The sequence below is a fragment of the Rattus norvegicus genome, chromosome X, assembly GCF_036323735.1.
Source record: "Rattus norvegicus strain BN/NHsdMcwi chromosome X, GRCr8, whole genome shotgun sequence".
Lineage (NCBI taxonomy): Eukaryota > Metazoa > Chordata > Mammalia > Rodentia > Muridae > Rattus > Rattus norvegicus.
Window position 1 is genome coordinate 64,657,865 of NC_086039.1, and position 16,591 is coordinate 64,674,455.

General features: G+C 39.7%; 1 protein-coding gene across 3 annotated transcripts in view; it reads left to right on the top strand.

Annotated features, from left to right (window-relative positions):
* Zc3h12b (zinc finger CCCH-type containing 12B) overlaps positions 1–16,591 on the top strand; it is a 233,156-nt gene that overhangs the window by 32,386 nt on the left and 184,179 nt on the right. For all 3 annotated transcript variants that reach the window (XM_039100436.2, XM_063280452.1, XM_002730248.7), the window contains exon 2: positions 2,342–2,408. The gene's annotated coding sequence lies outside the window, so the exon portion shown is untranslated. The remainder of the gene's footprint in view (positions 1–2,341; positions 2,409–16,591) is intronic.

The window sequence follows — 16,591 nt, forward strand, 5'->3', positions numbered from 1 at the left end:
TAGAGAAATTCTGCTTCCGTGTGTCCCAAGCTCACCAGGCAGCTTTCTTGCAGCAGAAAATTTGGTCTTACCAGTGGTCCCGAGGCTCAGGTTCGCTCGTGGGGTGCTGCCCAGGGGCTCTCTGCAGCGGCAGCAACCAGGAAGACCTGGGTTTTTTTTTAAAGGTTTTTTTTTAATTTAATTTTTTCTTATTCATTTTACATCCTGCCCCCTCCCGGTGACCCCCTCCCATGATCCTTCCCCCTCCTTCCTCCCCTCTCCCCCTCCCTTTTCCTCTGAGTGAGTGGGGCTCCCTGGCTATCACTCTGACCCTTGCACTTCAAGTCTCTGCAAGGTGCTTTCTCTCCTACTGAGGCCAGACAAGGCAGCTCAGCTAGAAGAACATATCCCATGGGCAGTGCTCTATTTCTTAATCTCAAATTATACTCATATATATTCATATTTATTGCTGGAAATGGATATTGAAAATATTCTACATATATACACAATGTACTACTATTCAATTGCACAGAAAAATGAAGCCAGTATTTCTATCTACACACACATGTATACATACATATATATGCATAGATAGAAATATAGATAGAAATATAGATAGAAATATAGATAGAAATATAGATAGATAGATAGATAGATAGATAGATAGATAGATAGATAGATAGATAGATAGATAGATAGATAGGGGAATTATGCTATTAAGCTGTCAGTGTTCCCCACTAGAACCATAGACTAACCACAACAACAAATATCTCTGGTACTAGGCATGAGAAAGATCCTTTTGCATAGTTGGGCAGGGTAGACTAATTGACTCCCAAAACTATATAAACCATTTATATTGCCTTTGGTTGATTCTTGATGCATTGCTGAACTTAGGACACAGGGCTTGGATGGGTTGAGCTCGTTCTAACCTGAAAGCTTCCTTCTTGTATTGTATCTTCCATGGTAACAGAAAATACTATACAAACCACCAACTGAGGGGAAGAAATTAGTACTTACCCTGCTGCAATATGTATGAATCACGACAATGGCCAGCATGCCAGGATATCCATAACATATGGCACACATGTTGGTGGTAACAAACAGCTGTCTAGTTGGATTCAAGGCTCATCCATCAGGAGGGAAATCTTACTTTGTACTGGAAATCTATCTTCTCAGGGATAGTGAAGCCATGGACCTTAGAAAAGAATCTACTACACCACCTTGCTAGAGCAGCATTCCTTAGTACATTATTGATTGTATCCTTATACCACATATAAGTACAGCTACCACCCCCATCAAGAAGTTTTTCAGCAAATGGAAACCATTGCAGAAGATAACTGGTCACAATGAGGATATCATTGGATTGTGGGCACCCTAACCCTATTAGGTCACCTACATCTCTGCTCCTGCTTTTATGGCTCAGGGAACTTCAATGAAGAGGGGCAGAAAAAACTCTAAGAACCAGACTATTTTTTCTTATTTCTAGAAAAAAAGTCTTTTCTAGAAATGACTGCTTAAACAAGCAGAATAATGACAGTGTTGGTAGACACATACTAAAGTGTTATCCCTGAAACCATACACACACAGAAAACAAAACTGGGACATGGCATGTTGTATTTATATATTTGTACATATATACATATGAATGTATGTAACAATAATAATCAAAGAAAAAAGACTGTCACTGTGAGAGTAAGGGTCCTGAGAAGTGTTAGAGGAGAATACCTGGGAGGAGCTGATGGGAGGAACAGGAAGGAGGAAAGTGATATAATTCTATTTTAATTAACAATGTATTGAAACAATGTGAGTTTACTGGTGAAACAGAAATCATTACTATGGGAGGTAGCCTAAAAAATAAAATTTGAACAGTCACCCTGCTCTGTTCTTCCCTTCCCCTTAAAATATAAGTTACTAAGTTGTATTAAACTCTGTTCTACTAGATTTCAAATGGAGCAGCAGCAAGTCATAGAAATCCATTTTATTCTCAGTTGCCTTTGAGCATTCTGGTTCTTAGAGTGTTCTTAGAGTGGTATTCTTAGAGTGGTGGTATTTGAGCCTCTACCTTGGGTAGCTCTCTGAAAAGACAGCATTGAGACATATGTTCCAACTCTTTTCCTTTCCAAGGAGAATTTTAGAGTTGGAAAGTTTTTTCTTTGTTGTTCTATACTTTGCGGGGGTGGTAGGTTGGGGGGTTTAGCCTAAATATTTGTTATTTTCAATAGCCCCTCCACCTGGCACCCTTTAATACCAGTGCTTAGACTCAGGGAAGGTGTAACTTAGTTCCACATACACAGACCCACCCCCATCCCTGTAAGTCCATATGTTCAACATATGTTTAGTCTTTTATTTTTTCCCTCTCCAGGAAGAAGCCAACAATTGAGTTTTCTTCTGATTATACTGTGCTGAGCTGGACAGAGAAATCATGGCGAGTAAGTACAACAGCCTTTCACCTTGACTTTAGTAGGGCTGCATTTACGCTTGCCTGAGATTCAGGAACCTATTAGCTGGTTTCTGGATTTCTCTTGGAGGAAATCAGTCTATGTGTTATTGTGGAATTTTGCCTCCCCATTGTTGAATGGAAGGTCTCACATTTTCTTTTCTACCAGCTTCTTCTTTTTTTTAATAAAAAAAAAGCATTTATTTGGCTTACATATCTGATGAAAGCAAAGACAGGAACTCAGAAAAGTATCCTGGAGGCAGGAACTGAAGTAGAGGCCACGAAGCAACACAGTTTCCTGGCTTGATCATTGTTTTTGATAGCAGAGTAGTATTCCATTGTGTAGATGTATCACATTTTCTGTATCCATTCCTCTGTTGAAGGACATCTGAGTTCTTTGCAGCTTCTGGTTATTATAAATAAGGTTGCTATGAACTTAGTGGAGCATGTGTCATTGTTATATGTTGGAGCATCATTTCAGTATATGCCCAGGGGTTGTATAGCTGAGTCCTCAGGTAGTAAAATGTCCAATATTCTGAGGAACCTCCAGACTGATTTCCAGAGGGGTTGTACCAGCTTGCAATCCCACCAACAATGGAAGAGTAATGTTCCTCTTTTTCCAAATCCTCACCAGCATCTGTTCTGGTCTGTGGTTTTGATCTTGGCCATTCTGACTGGTGTGAGGTAGAATCTCAGGGTTGTTTTGATTTGCATTTCCCTGATGACTAAGGATGTTAAACATTTCTTTAGGAACTTCTCAGCCATTTGATATTCCTCAGCTGAGATTTCTCTGTTTAGCTCTGTACCCCATTTTTTTTGCCATTTACTGTTTTTTTTATCTTTATTAACTTGAGTATTCCTTATTTGCATTTCCATTATCATTCCCCTTCCTGGTTTCTGGGCCAACATCCTCCTAACCACTCCCCCTCCCCTTCTATGTGGGCTTCCCCTCCCCATCCTCCCCCCATTACCACTCTCCCCGAAACAATCACTTTCACTGGGGGTTCAGTCTTAGCAGGACCAATGGCTTCCCCTTCCACTGTCTGTACCCCATTTTTAATAGAGTTATTTGGCTCTCTGGAGTCTAACTTCTGGAGTTCTTTGTATATATTGGATGTTAGCCCTCTATTGAATGTAGAATTGATAAAGATCTTTTCCCAATTTGTTGGTTGCCATTTTGTCCTAATGACAGTTTCCTTTGGATTACAGAAGCGGTAAAATTTCATGAGGTCTCATTTGTCAATTCTTGATCTTAGAGCATAAGCCATTGGTGTTCTGTTCAGGAAATTTTCCCCAGGACCCATTTATTCCAGACTCTTACTCACTATTTTTTCTATTAATTCGAGTGTATCTCGTTTGATGTGGAGGTCTTTGATCCACTTGGACTTAATTAAACTTTGTACAAGGTGATAAGAATGGATCGATTTGTATTCAACTACATGCTGACCTCCAGTTGAACCAGTACCATTTGTTAAAAATGCTGTCTTTCTTCCATTGGATGATTTTAGCTCCTTTGTCAATGATCAAGTGACCGTAGGTGTATGGCTTCATTTCTGGGTCTTCAATTCTATTCCACTGGTCTATCTGTCTGTCTCTGTACCAATACCATGCAGTTTTTAATCACTATTGCTCTGTAATACTGCTTGAGTTCAGGGATAGTGGTTCCCCCAGAAGTCCTTTTGTTGTTGAGTATGGTTTTCGGTATCTTGAGTTTTTGTTATTTCAAATGGATTTTCTTTTTTTTTTTTGTTTTTTATTTAGAGAATACTTTATTAGTTTTTGTAATCAAACCCACGTATATAAGACCTTACATATTTAATACAGTGTGTTACCCCTGTACAAATGGAAAAAACTTAAGTTCAACATTTCTAGACCAATATGGCTGTTAATTTCTGTACAGTGCCAACTCAACACAGTAAACGGGGATACTTTTTTCGAAAGTTGACAGCACAAGTAAAGTTTCAAAAAATTCAAATTATATATCTGTATATATATATTTATATTTATATAAAAAGACCAATAATAGCAGTGTATTATGCATCAACAGCAGCAACAGCTTTTCCAGGTTCTGCAGTCATCTGAACAAAACTGTAGAGACATCCAGCACACTCCATTAAAAAAAAAAGTAAAAAAAACAAAACCCGAGAAAACAGCACAGTTCTGTTACTCTTGTGGTACCTGGCACCATTTTTTTTTAAATTAGCTTCTCAATCATCATCTGGAAAGAAAACATTCTGAGCAACATCATTAAAAACAGCTCTGATAAAGCACGGTCACTACTACGTATCATAAAGCAGGTACAAGCTATTTTACATCCACAGAGGTATGATACAGTACTGTCCTACATCTATAATGCTAGAGGATACAATTTAAAAGGCATTATTTGAGACTTGATTCTACTTTTCCAGCAGAGGGCCCAAAGGATGGTGTGACACAGCTTTGTAAAGAAACATACTCTAGACAGGATTTCCTTTCACTAGTGGCACACTTCTAAGGATTCATTCTCTCCATGAATGTCAGCTAAAACCGTTATTAAAAAAATGAAATATCTCTAGAACAAAACCGTATAACCACCGGATTCACATGAAGATGACCTAGTGGAGACAAGCTGGACCTCACCTTACCAACAAGCTATCAAATCTGTTATGTTTAAATAGTGAGACCTCCAAGGAAGGAGATGCCAAGTAGTGCTTCAAAGCTTCGGACCACAATCAAACACAGCATCCTTTTCAACAGAAGCAGAAGCTCATCTGAATATGCTCATGGATGCTGACATCAACATTTAATCATCTCCTCACTCATCCAGGAAGAGGGGGAGATCAGTTACTACTGTACTTTAATGTGTTCAACCAAATCACCATGTTACAAAAATAGCAAGCTGCCATAATAAAAAATAAGGCTCCTCTATCCAGCACCAGATAGCATCATTTTACTTTCAAGCTTAGAAATTGCACACTTGTATATAAACCAATCGAAGATGAGGATTGAGAGTTCATCTTGGTGGATTTTTCCTTTAATGAATATGAAGTGTCCTTCCTTATCTTTTTTGATGAATTTTAGTTGAAAATTGTTTTTATTTGATATTAGAATCGCTACTCCAGCTTGCTTCTTCCGACCATTTGCTTGGAAAGTTGTTTTCCAGCCTTTCACTCTGAGATAGTGTCTGTCTTTGTCTCTGAGGTGTGTTTCCTGTAGGCAGCAGAATGCAGGGTCCTCATTGCATATCCAGTTTGTTAATCTATTTCTTTTTATTGGGGAGTTGAGGCCATTGATGTTGAGAGATATTAAGGAATAGTGATTGTTGCTTCCTGTTATATTCATATTTGGATGTGAGGTTATGTTTGTGTGCTTTCATTCTCTTTGTTTTGTTGCCAAGACGATTAGTTTCTTGCTTCTTCTAGGGTATAGCTTGCCTCCTTATGTTGGGCTTTACCCTTTATTATCCTTTGTAGTGCTGGATTTGTAGAAAGATATTGTGTAAATTTGGTTTTGTCATGGAATATCTTGGTTTCTCCATCTATGTTAATTGAGAGTTTTGCAGGATACAGTAACCTGGGCTGGCATTTGTGTTCTCTTAGGGTCTGTATGACATCTGTCCAGGATCTTCTGGCCTTCATAGTTTCTGGCGAAAAGTCTGGTGTGATTCTGATAGGTCTGCCTTTATATGTTACTTGACCTTTTCCCCTTACTGCTTTTAATATTCTTTCTTTATTTTGTGCGTTTGGTGTTTTGACAATTATGTGACGGGAGGTGTTTCTTTTCTGGTCCAATCTATTTGGAGTTCTGTAGGCTTCTTGTATGCCTATGGGTATCTCTTTTTTTAGGTTAGGGAAGTTTTCTTCTATGATTTTGTTGAAGATATTTACTGGTCCTTTGAGCTGGGAGTCTTCACTCTCTTCTATACCTATTATCCTTAGGTTTGATCTTCTCATTGAGTCCTGGATTTCCTGTATGTTTTGGACCAGTAGCTTTTTCCGCTTTACATTATCTTTGACAGTTGAGTCAATGATTTCTATGGAATCTTCTGCTCCCGAGATTCTCTCTTCCATCTCTTGTATTCTGTTGGTGAAGCTTGTATCTACAGCTCCTTGTCTTTTCTTTTGATTTTCTATGTCCAGGGTTGTTTCCATGTGTTCTTTCTTGATTGCTTCTATTTCCATTTTTAATTCCTTCAACTGTTTGATTGTGTTTTCCTGGAATTCTTTCAGGGATTTTTGCGATTCCTCTCTGTAGGCTTCTACTTGTTCTCTAAGGGAGTTCTTTATGTCTTTCTTGAAGTCCTCCAGCATCATGATCAAATATGATTTTGAAACTAGATCTTGCTTTTCTGGTGTGTTTGGATATTCTGTGATTGCTTTGGTGGGAGAATTGGGCTCCGATGATGCCATGTAGTCTTGGTTTCTGTTGCTTGGGTTCCTGCGCTTGCCTCTCGCCATCAGATTATCTCTAGTGTTACTTTGTTCTGCTATTTCTGACCGGGGCTAGACTGTCCTATAAGCCTGTGTGTCAGGAGTGCTGTAGACCTGTTTTCCTGTTTTCTTTCAGCCAGTTATGGGGACAGAGTGTTCTGCTTTCGGGCGTGTAGTTTTTCCTCTCTACAGGTCTTCAGCTGTTCCTGTGGGCCTGTGTCTTGAGTTCACCAGGCAAGTTTCTTGCAGGGGAAAAGTTGGTCCTACCTGTGGTTCCAAGGCTCAAGTTTGCTCATGGGGTACTGCCTAAGTCCTCTCCGCGGCGGCAGCAACCGGGAAGATCTGCGCCGCTCCTTCTGCGAGCCTCCGTGCACCAGGGTTCCAGATGGCGTTTGGTGTTTTCCTCTGGCGTCTGGATGTGCACAGAGTGCAGTCTCTTCTGGTTTCCCAGGCGTGTCTGCCTCTCTGAAGGTTTAGCTCTCCCTCCCACGGGATTTGGGTGCAGAGAACTGTTTATCCGGTCTGTTTCCTTCAGGTTCCGGCGGTGTCTCAGGCGCAGGGATCCTGCCGCCCCTGGGCCCTCCCCTACGGGAATCCAGAGGCCTTATACAGTTGCCTCTTGGGCCAGGGATGTGGGCAGGGGTGGGCAGTGTTGGTGGTCTCCTCCGCTCTGCAGCCTCAGGAGTGCCCACCTGATCAGGCGGTGAGGTCTCTCTCCCACGGGGTTTGGGAGCTGAGAGCTGCTGCGGGCCGGGATCCGCGGGTGTGGGACTTCCGGTAAACACAGGAAGTGCCCGGTCCTAGAGGAATTTGGCCTCTGTGTGTCCTGAGTTCTCCAGGCAGGTTTCTTGCAGGGGAAAAGTTGGTCCTACCTGCGGTTCCAAGGCTCAAGTTTGCTCGTGGGGTACTGCCTAAGTCCTTTCCGTGGCGTCAGCAACCGGGAAGATCTGCGCCGCTCTTTCCGCGAGCCTCCGTGCACCAGGGTTCCAGATGGCGTTTGGTGTTTTCCTCTCTCAAATGGATTTTCAAATTGCTCTTTCTAACTCTATGAAGAATTGAGTTGGAATTTTGATGGGGATTACACTGAATCTGTAGATTTCTTTTGGCAAAATGGACATTTTTATTATATTATTAATCTTGCCAGTCATGATCGTGAGAGGTCTTTTCACCTTCTGAGGTCTTCTTCAGTTTCTTTCTTCAGAGACTTGAACTTCTTCTCACACAGATGTTTCACTTGCTTCATTAGAGTCAAACCGAGGTATTTTGTGTTATTTGGGACTATTGTAAAGGGTGTCACTTCACTAATTTTTTTCTCAGCCTGTTTATTCTTTGAATAGAGGAATATTTCTTTCCTGCTTTTTCTAGGATATAGTTTCCCTCCTTGTGTTGGACTTTACCATTTATTATCCTTTGTTGGGCTGGATTTGTAGAAAGATATTGTGTAAATTTGGTTTTGTCATGGAATATCTTGATTACTCCATTTATGTTAATTGAGTTTTGCTGGATACAGTAACCTGGGCTGGCATTTGTGTTCTCTTAGGGTCTGTATGACATCTGTCCAGCATCTTCTGGCTTTCATAGTCTCTGGTGAGAAGTCTGGTATAATTCTGATAGGCCTGCCTTTATATATTACTTGACCTTTTTCCCTTGCTGCTTTTAATATTCTTTCTTTGTTTTGTACATTTCGTGTTTTGACTACTGTGTGACAGGAAGAATTTCTCTTCTGGTTCAATCTATTTGGAGTTCTGTAGGCTTCTTGTATGTTTATGGGCATCTCTTTCTTTAGGTTAGGGAAGTTTTCTTCTATAATTTTGTTGAAGATATTTACTGGTCCTTTGAGCTGGGAGTCTTCACTCTCTTCTATACCTATTATCCTTAGGTTTGATCTTCTCATTGAGTCCTGGATTTCCTGGATGTTTTGGGTCAGGAGCTCTTTGCATTTTACAGTATCATTGACTGTTGTATCAGTGGTTTCTATGGTATCTTTTGCCTCTTCTATGTCTTGTATTCTATTGGTGATGCTTGCATCTATGACTCCTGATCTCTTCCCTAGTTTTTCTATCTCCAGGGTTGTCTCCCTTTGTGATTCCTCTATTGTTTCTATTTCCATTTTTAAATTCTGGATGGTTTTGTTCAATTACTTCACCTGTTTTGTTGTGTTTCCCTGTAATTCTTTAAGAGATTTTTGTGTTTCCACTTTAAGGGCGTCTACTTCTTTACCTGTGTTGTCTTGTGTTTCTTTAAGGGTGTTATTTATATCCTTCTTAAACTCCTCTATCATCATCATGAGATGTGATTTTTTAAATGCAAATATTGATTTTTCCGTGTGTTTTGATATCCAATATTTGCTTTGCTTGGAGAACTGGGCTCTGATGATGCCAAGTAGTCTTGGTTTCTGTTGTTTAGGTTCCTGTGCTTGCCTCTGGCTATCAAGTTTTCTCTGGTGTTAGCTTTGTCTTGCTGTCTGTGAAAGTGGCTGTAAGCCTGTGTATCAGCACTCCTGTAGACCTGTTTTCTTTCAGCCAGATCTAGGAACAGAGAGCTTTAGGACTGAATCAGCTCAAGGTACAAGGCAGAAACCGAAAGGGTCCTATCCCAGACTGCTCCTGAGGTCTCCAGGAAGGTCGCTTGGAGGAAAGGAGTTGGTCTTTCCGCCTCTCTCAGGTGTGTCAGTGCTCCTGGTGACTGGCTCACAGCTCTGGGCACAGGCAAAAACCTGAAGGGTCCTGCCCCTGACTGATCCTAGGTTCCTGTTCCCAGAGATGACAGAGGGTACTAGGTGGGGTCCTCTAGGGCCAGGAATGTGTGCAGAAGCAGAGGTTTCCCCTGTGCTCTCAGGATTGTCTGCACTTCTGAGAGTCCAGCTGTCTCCCCACAGGATTTGTGTACAGAGAGCTGTGGTACTGGTTCAACTCTTGGGCACAGGCAGAAACCAGAAGGGTACTTTCCCTCACTGCTCCTAGGTTCCTGTGTCCAGAGGGCATTAGGCAGGTTTCTCTTGGGCCAGGAATGTGAACATAAATGGAGGTCTCCACTGAGCTTTCAGGATTGTCTACACTTCTAAGAGTCCAGCTCCCTCCCTTATGGGATTTGAGTGCCTACCAGCTGCTTCTTATAAGCAGACTCCATTCTATTGTTTTCTTTTCATGTTCTTTTTTTCTTCTAGAGATCTAGATCTGTGGCAACACAGAGAAATTTTTGATCATTTGTTATGTTCCACAGATGCCTAAGAGTATGGTTTTCTCCTATCTTTTTCTTGTTAAGACCAAGTAAATTATACCTAAATTCTGCCTTCAACGTTGATAACTCTGTTGTGTTATCTGCACTCTCATATTGAGTGTAGATAGCTATTCAAAAGACATTAGGTATTGTGTTTTATTAGTCATACAGTTTGCATTTCAGTTTTAAATTGAAACTGATTCTTATTTCTTTGCTGATATAGTTTTCAGTATTTTTGCATTTGTTCCAAGATTTTTTTAATTGCTTGTTCAAGAACGTTATGTGGCTTTTTTCAATACACAGATTTTTATTTTAATTATAATACATTTAATTTCCCCTATTCCCTTTCTCTCTTCAGTAACTCTCATATCCCCTCATTTACATCCTTGAAATTATTTTTGTATTTTTGGTCAATTAATTAGCTTTTCTCACTGAGCTTAGGGCTTCTGTAGCTCTTGACACAAGAAGTAATTTTTCATTGCATCTTAGACATTTTGGCTACCATTTATGAAACTCTTAATCTTATTTAAGTTATTGGTTTTATCAGAGAATCATTCTTTTAGTTACTAGTACATGGAACACTTCATTTTTTTATTTAAGTTTTTAGATGGTATGCTTTGATTATATTCTTTCCCATCATCTAAGTCCTCCAAGATCCTCCAAACTTTCCTTTCCACCAAACTTCATACTCCCTTCACCCTTTCTCAAAACAACAATAACAAAACAAAAATAAAGCCTAAAATGAATTAAAAACAAACACAACCCTAATAAGACAAAATAACAAAGCAAAACAAAAAGCACATACAGAAACCATGGAGTCTGTCTTGTGATGGCCAAGTATGTCTGTGATCTAGGCTATGTTGTCAATTGTATGACACACCCCATTGAAGAAAACTGATTGTCCCTTTCCCGGCAGGTATCAATTGCAAATAGCTTCTTGGTTAGTGGTGTGATTATCTGGCTTGAATTTGTTCTGTTTTATTTTATTTTATTTCTGTGTGATGTCACAGTCTCTGTGAGTTTTGTGTATCAGGATGATGCTGTTTTCTTGTCACCCACCACCTCTGACACTTAAAATAGTTCCACCTCTCCTCCCACATAGATCCGAGCCTTGAGGGAAGGGGTTTGATAAAGACATCCCACTTAAGCCTTAGTGCTTGAAAGTCTCCTACTGTCTACATTTGCCCAGCTGTGGGTCTCTGTTAATTAAAACCTATTACAAGAAGCTTCTCTGATGAGGGTTGACTGAGGAACTGTGGTATAGCAATGTCATTAGTATTCATTTTATTGCAACAGTCCTTTAGCAGAATAATAGTAGTAGGTTTCCCCCAAGGCCTGTGACCTGTCTAGTCTGAGGTTCTTGGTCACGCTGTCAGTGTGAGGTATAGGTTCTGTTTCATGGAGTGGGCCTTAAATCCAATTTACAAATGTAGCTGGTCCTTCCCCAGCCCCAAGCTTTGAGCCAGTATTGCATTCATAAGTTTTGTAGGCAAGTCTCTGTTATTGATTACAGGATTTGTAGCTACATGAAATTGATCCTTACTTTTCTCCTCTGATAATATGCAAAGTACCTTCCAGAACCACAAATGCTAGCAAGTGGGGGTGGAGCTTCAAGTTGGGAGCTAGCTTGATTTTTTTTTTCTTTTCTTGTTCAATGACATAAGTTGTGTATTCAGTATTATGGCTTTCTGACAGATGTCTTGATTTTTACACTAAGTTTTGAAATCTCATAAAAGATAGCTTTCCTTCATTATAGATACCCTTCCTACCTATATTCTTTGAACCCTGTCACACAAATGATGCTCTATAAATTCATTCTGACCGTGGAGGCCACTGACTTCATAAAACGCTACCATAGCTACGCCTTTGCTTTATGCCCCCTGAATTGTTTGAGAAATTTAATGAGCTAATTTCATTTATCTAGTTTTGGATGTTTGCCAAGGAAAAGACTTCCAGGGTAGCTGAATGTATACGGAATGGATAATTATGAAGATTTTCATATTACATATATATGAGTGAAAGGATATAAAGGATATGAACATATAATTAGGAATTTTACTAGTGTTTCTAATCTAGAGGGTTACTAAAGGTGACATAGAATGTGTGAACATAAGGTTTGGGGGCCTATGAGTTGGTCAGTCAGTCAAGGCACCATCAGTCACTCACCAAGCATGATGACCCGAATTTGATCTCTGAAACTCTCATGGTAAAAGGAAGGAGAAAGGCAACTCTCACAAGTTATCCTCTCATCTCCACAACATGGCATGTATGTATGTTTATACACATGTAGGTAAAACAAATAAGTGCAAACTAATAAATGCATAAACTTTCAAAAATCTTTAATTGTAATGAAAATAAACGTCTACGGGACAGGATAGCTGACATAATGTGAAAGGAAAGATCATAATGAATCAACAAGATGATCAGGGAACTGGAAGAACAGAAAACTTCTACTTTTGTCAGCATAAAACCAGAAATGCTTTGGAAACAACAAGCAAAAGTGGTCTTAGCTCAGGCATTTTAAAATATGCATTGAAACTCATTGATTAAGTTGTGAAATCAAGCTCATGAGTTCTAATCAATAGTATTTCAAAAGTGGATGACATTAAAAATACCACAGTTTATTGGACACAGTGAAGATACGTAATTATGGAACACTTTTGCACTTAGCAATGATGTCAAACATGTACACTATATGAGTCATGGCCTTGTTTTCTTAGTTTCTTCCATTCTCACTGGCTCTTACAGTCTTTTTGCCTCCTCTTTCTCAGAGTTCCTTGAGCCCTGATGGGAGGGATTTGATGAAAACCTTCCATTTAGGGCTGAGAGTTTCAAGGTTGTTCAGTCTGGAACATTGCCCAGTTGTGGGTCTCTGTATTTGTTTCCATCTACTGTAGGAGGCAACTTCTCTGATGAAGGCTGAGCAAAACACTAATCTATGAGTATAGCAGAATGTTATTAGTAGTCATTTTATTGCTGTGTTCCTTTAGCAGGATAGTAGTATTTGGTTTTACCCTGGATCCCTGGCCTAGCCAGTGGGTTCTTGGGCACCTGTACAGTTGGATTCCATCTCATGGAGTGGTCTTTAAATCTAAACATATAGTTGTTGATTTCTCTCACAAGCTTGTGCCACTATTGTATCAGCATATCTTGCAGGCAGATCACCATTGTAGGACAAAGGGTTTGTATCTGGGTTGGTATTTACCTTTCTGCTTTGTAGTGGGCAGAGTACCATGAACACATCACTAGGAATGAAGGCTCTAGGTAGGCACCAGCTTGTCTTTAACAATAGAACCTTACCATCAGTTTGTAAGAAACAATCAATAACCTTGGTAATATCCTGAGTGTTATATTTTGGGGGGAGGGTGGAGTTCCATGGAGTACATTTGGTTAACAAACACAATTAGATAAAACCTATTCGCAGCACTGGAAGTTCATTTGGTGGTAAGTGATCTGGCTTTGTTTTCCCCATTTATTTGGTGATTTTATTTAGGCTTCTTTCATATATGTACATATTTTAAAAAACTGAAATGGAGAATTGGAGGGAAGAGGGGTCAAGAAAGGGAATACAGGAAGGGACAGCTAAAACTAAGGGCTATTTGAGTGGTCCATATTGTGATGGTTACTTTGTCAACTTGATATGACTTAGAATCACATGGAAAGAGAATCTCATAAAGGGATTTTCTAGATCAGGTTTGTCTGTGACCACCAGGTTTGGGAAACTGTATTGATTACATGAATTGATGTGGGAAGACTTAGTCTAGTGTGGATGGCACTATTCCCTATGTAAGGATTCCTGCACTGTGTAAGAATATTGAGAAGGGAAAGCGCAAGTAGGCATACATGTATTTTTTTCTCTCTGCTCTCCAGTGTGAATGTGATGTGACTAGCTGCTTTAAGTTTCTGTCACCTTGCCTCTACTATGATAGGTTATATCTTGGAATTTATGTCTTGGAATTTGGGAGTAACGTTTTTTTTTTTCAGAGCACTTTTTGATAGCAACCAAAATGAAACTAGGTCACGTTTGCTCCTCTTTTCTGTTTTTTTTCTTTTCTGTTTTTTTTTTTTGTTGTTTTGTTTTGTTTGTTTTGTTTTTTGATTTTATTTTTAGGATGTGTCATGGCATCAGATGCATGTTAGTAGCATGCAGTTTCACAAAAGCAAATTATATAGAAAATGCCTTTCTAATGAAGAAAAGGATGGTTAGCAGGTATTTTGGTTAATCAAGTTGTACCTAGCCAGTTTGGAATGGTCCTGTAAAGTACAGTTCTAACATCAGCCTTTGACAACTATGCAGAGAAACCTGCTTTGCTCCCCATGCCTGTTTAGTCTACCTCAAGAGTGGTGTGTAGTCTTAGATATCCTTCTAGATTTTAGAACATTTAAAAGGGTACCAGTTCATCCATCTTCTGATCAATTTTCACTGATGGGAGATTCACACTCATAGAGCAGATTCGTATTGATGTAGTAATGCCTTCAAATGGTATAATTTGCAACCAGTGTTCTTGGTCTAGTTTTGAATAATGATACAGAATACATACCTCTTCTGCTTGATAATAATTTACTAACTTAAGGATATTCTTTTTCACCTCCTGAATGTATCGTCCATTCCTTAATTTCTATAAAGATACCATAGTGGCTGTTACGTTGCCTATATTTGAATTTGACCTGACAGTGTACTGGAATCTGTGATTCTGAATGGGTTACTTAATTTATACCTTACTTCTTCTGGAAAATGTTGATAATTAAAAATGTTGATAAATAACACATAATCTTTTCATCATAGAGTTAAAAGAAATAAATGAGCTAATATATGTATTTAGAATAGTGTCCAGCATATCTACTGTCAGGATCAGTGAGACATGCAGCCCTACAATGTCAGCTAAAGCAGCCGGAGAAGTTCTTTTTAGAAAACTTTATGTAGCTCAAATTCTTGATATATACTACAGAAAAGAAATTCATATAATATTAGTTATATGATATGATTTCAGAACTGACCACTTGGTGTTAGATAACTAATTGTAGGACTTATCCCTAGGGAAAAATATTTTTCTGGCTCTCAGCATTTCTTACTTGCTTATGGTTCTTTGTCTAGTACTGAATCAAGTGTGACTTTCGTCTTCCATGTTATCATGTCAGTTGCTGTTACTCTTATCCAGGTATTGTTTAAGAAGCCTTATTGTTGCAGTATTATAGGTGTGGCTTCCTTCACGTTTTTAGAAGATGCAATCTCACATTAGGCATCCTGTTCCAAGTAACATTAAGGCTGAACAGATTGTATTTACATGTGTAGAAATATATTCACATATATTCCTGGTATGTATGTGCATGTGTAACAACAATTAAAGAAAAAGACCAGGGGCCATGTATTTGAGATAGAGAACAAGTAGTAGGGGTATAGGAGGATTTGGAAGGAGGAAAGGGAAAGGTAAAATTATATAGTTATATTTTAATTTTAAAAATATGAGAAAATTATATACACAAATTTAAAAAGGATTTTGGAAGAGTCAGTATGAAGCAAAATTGGAGTAAAGAAAGGCTTTCAACAGGTATAAACATTAAGAAAGGGAAAACTCATGTAAAAGAATAGTAATAGTGTCTGTCTAGAGTAAGCAAGAGAGAGACTTACTTTTAAGTGTCTTTTAAAAATTAATATATTTATTTATATCAAACGCTGCACCCCCTCCAGGTTCCTCCCTTACAGAAACCCTCCTCCATCCCCACTCTCTTCTCCTCTGAGAAGATGGGCCCCCTGGTATGCCCCCCGGATACCCTGGAGCATCAGTCTCTGCCAGGGTAGGTGCATTCTTTCCCACTGAGGCCATACAAGGGCAGCCCTGTTGGGGAACAGATACTACAGTCAGGCTACAGCTTTAGGGACAGCCTCCACTCCAGTTGTTGGGGGGCCCACATGGAGACTGAGCTGTACATCTGGTATATATCTGCCTGTGGCCTCCTTCAAGCCCATGTGTGTTCTTTGGTTGGTGGCTTGGTCTCTGAGAGCTCCTACAGGTACTGCTTAGTTGACTCTGTTGATCTTCCTATGGGGTTCCCATCCCCATAGGGGCCTTCAATCATTTCCCCCAATTCATATTATATAAGAGTCTCTGACCTCTTTCCAATATTTGGCTGTGGGTTTCTGCATCTGTTTCAGTCAGCTGCTGGGTAGAGTCAGGTATATTAGGCTCCTGTCTGCAAGCATATCATTAATAATGTCAGGGATTGGTGTTTGCCCATGTGATAAGTTTCAAGTTGGGCCAGTCATTAGTTGGCCATTCCTTCAGTCTCTGCTCCTTCTTTGTCCCTGCATTTCTTTTAGACAGTACAAATTTTGGATTGAAAGTTTTGTGGATGGGTTGGTATCCTTATCCCTCCAATGGGGTTCCTGTCTGGCTACAGGAGATGGACGGTTTCTATGTCCCCGCTGTTAGGCATCTTGGCCAAGGTCACCCACATTTACCCCTGGGAGCCTCCCACATCTCATGTTTCTGGGACTTCTTAAGATTCCTCCCAACATCCCAACTCCTAGCAACTGCGGATTTCCATC